General features: G+C 39.3%; 1 protein-coding gene across 1 annotated transcript in view; it reads left to right on the top strand.

Annotated features, from left to right (window-relative positions):
• The window catches only part of LOC104501091 (DENN domain-containing protein 5B), a gene marked incomplete at its 3' end in the record, with an annotated part of 59,047 nt that overhangs the window by 10,596 nt on the left and 45,571 nt on the right, over window positions 1-2,880 (top strand). The window lies entirely within an intron of this gene.

Genomic DNA, 2,880 nt, shown 5'->3' with positions numbered 1-2,880 from the left:
GGTTAAATTGCTGCATTGTTTGTTCTCTCACATTACAGTTGAAAATGTTTAGTGCTCATGAAGCATGATGATATTATCAGACAAAAGTGGAATGCTAAAACCAGCAAGAGACCTATTAAAATAATTTAAGCGAGCTGCATTCAGCTTAAATCAAGTAGCCGAAGAACACGTCTTTCATTTCCAACATGTCTTGGAGAAAAAAAAGTGCATTTACTAATAACAGTGGTATTTAATGGCCTTTTAAATAATTTTTTTTAAAACTTCTTTATTGTTTTGATCTGAAACATCATTTAAAGTAATACCCACCTCCACAGAATCCCTTGAGGCAATTATTGGCCTTTCTGATCTTGCCTTGCTGAATTAGTTTTGCCTATGTGTTTGCTTTATGTGAGCTTCCCAAAGTAATTTTCCTCAGAGAGAAAAATGCATAAATCCTTGAAGGTTAACTTGGGAGAACTCTGGCTTTGCTGGATGCCTAAGGAATTTCAATTACCTTCTGAAACCATCTGAAACCATCACTTTTAAAAATAATCCTCTGAAATCCCAAGCAATCACTCTGCCTATGAGTCATGTTTTCTCTCCATTTCAAAGTATATATTCAAGCATGGAGCTCTTTTTAATAGGGAGGTATTTCTTTCCCCCCACTGCTTTTTGTGATTATCCCTACCTAACGTCGCATACTACCTTCTGTGGCCATTCTGCAAGTAATGTGTTTTACCAAACCGAAGTCCTCAGTAGAGAGGAAAGTGAAACTTTTAGGACATAAACCTCCTATTTTAGCTCTCTGGTTCATGAAGGCAAATAAATCTTTGTCTGTATTTCTGAAGTCCAAGGAAACGTCTGTTTAACAACTCAGGCACCGAAATAAAAGAATTAAAGGCTCCCTAGTATAATTTGAAGGAACAGGCTTTATACAAACAAGAAGAATCTTTCTCTCCACCCCCTCATCCATTTTGGGTATGGAGCTTGCTGCTGCAGCATGTTCTGAATGTGAAAAATGTACATGGACTTAAAAAGTGAAATAGGATCTAATGGAAAAGAGGTGAACCAATGTTAAGGGGCAGTGGTCCAGAGGGGAACTTTGGTTCAGAACTACCTGCAGCTGGTGATGGCTGGAAGGAGGGGAGGGATTACAGAGTGCGTGTGTGTGTGTGTCCTGCTTCTGTGTTTAGGAAAAGAGTATTTCTTTCTACTCATCACTTCTAGAGATGGGGCATGGATTAGGTGATACTGTGTCTCTTTATGTGTCTTTGTGCAGCTTCCTCCTTTTGTTTTTACAAACCGTGTTGATTATAAGCCTTATTGCAAATAATATTTAATTCCACATTTTTCTGCTGACAGATATGTTTTAATATAAATAATAAAGAGCTCTAAAGACCGAAATGCTGTCCTTTGATCCGTAATCTTGGATAGTTTTCTGTGTTTACACAAAGATGCAGTAAAGGTGACTGACTGCCTTCTCGTCATTAGTCAAACAGCTCACCAGCAGGCAAAGCTTTCAACCCCCCTAGCACATCCCAAGCTGCTCTTCCTCAACACTCTCCTGTGATGCATATGAGAAACACAGGTGAGATGAGAAGTGACTGATGTCCAAGGCACTAAGATGAAAGTTTTCATGCATTAACTGCAAATGTGAAGCTTTCTGTATTGCTGGAAAATGAGCACAGGGCCTTTCTTTTGATCTTAGTTTCTTAAGTGACTCCTGGTTGTTCTTCCCTGCCTCAGTGCTTTAACCCATCTTCTTTCTTTCTCTGCCTTTTCTCATGTCCTCTTGTGGCTCTAACAGCATCAGCAGTCTCTGTGCCAGGGTTTGCAGCTAGGGTATTAAAATGTCAATATTCTGTCAATGTGCCGGACTGTGGCTCAGACTTAGTAGGTGGGTGTCTCTTTGTGTGTGTATGCTCAGTATATAAAGAATGAGGGAAGAATAGTTTAGACTTGGAGGAAATGTGTTTGAAAGCAGCCTTCTGAAGCTGTCTCAGCTGGTCGGAATTTCTGTAAAGCGAAGAAAATGTGATTTTTGATAGTGTTGAGATTAAAACCTATGATTTTGCCTGATTGGATTTGATAAGGCTGTAGCCACCATTGAATGCCCACATTCTAGGAATCAATTTTTATTAAGCAAGCTTGCAAAAAAATGAGGTTAAGAGATATTTATTCTGCACAATAAATTTAAATAAGGTATGAAACAAGGATTTTTTTACTACCTGTTTATTGGAAAAGCCTTAACCATAGCACTCTATTCATGCCTCAGTAAAAACTATAAACCTTTTGAATGAAAATGGGGCTGCTGGTTAAAAATGGTTCAAGCTGCAATTTCATGGTTTCTGTCAGCAAAACCCATCAATTGAATTAAATTCTTCTACCAAATCCAGGCTACTTATTTCCCTATATATGATCTTTTACAGCAGTCCTAGGTAACTTAGGGGCTTGCTAGCATGTTTTAAAGTGAGTCTGGACCACTTGCCTAAATCCCGGCTGTGCTGGCAGCAGCTTTATCAGGGTGTCAAATCGTCTCTGCAAGGTGTGCTAGTGAAGTTCAGGGTAGGATGTGCCTGAAAATGTATAGTTATTTCTCTTGACCTCTTCCACCATCAGAAGAATTTACTCCTGGTCAAAGTGAGACGTTAGAGATGCACTCAGTTGCGCGTAGGTTCACATCCCTTCGGAAAGTTGGCTTCTAGTGTTGCCTTTTGGAACAGGAGGAGCACTTTGAAGGCTCTCCCGCTCTTCTTCCCTTTTATTTCTTCAGATGGAAGGGACAAAGGGGGCTTTAGTTCTTTGTTTATAAACATACTAATTTAGCTAGAACATAGAGTTTATGCTGACACACGTTCAAGTAAGTTTGCTGGATGTTTGTTATTTTGTTTTAGATGGCTG

The sequence above is a fragment of the Buceros rhinoceros genome, unplaced genomic scaffold (assembly GCF_000710305.1).
Source record: "Buceros rhinoceros silvestris isolate BGI_N320 unplaced genomic scaffold, ASM71030v1 scaffold1891, whole genome shotgun sequence".
Taxonomy (NCBI): domain Eukaryota; kingdom Metazoa; phylum Chordata; class Aves; order Bucerotiformes; family Bucerotidae; genus Buceros; species Buceros rhinoceros.
Note: the sequence above shows the minus strand (reverse complement) of the source record. Positions and strands in the feature narration are given on the sequence as shown.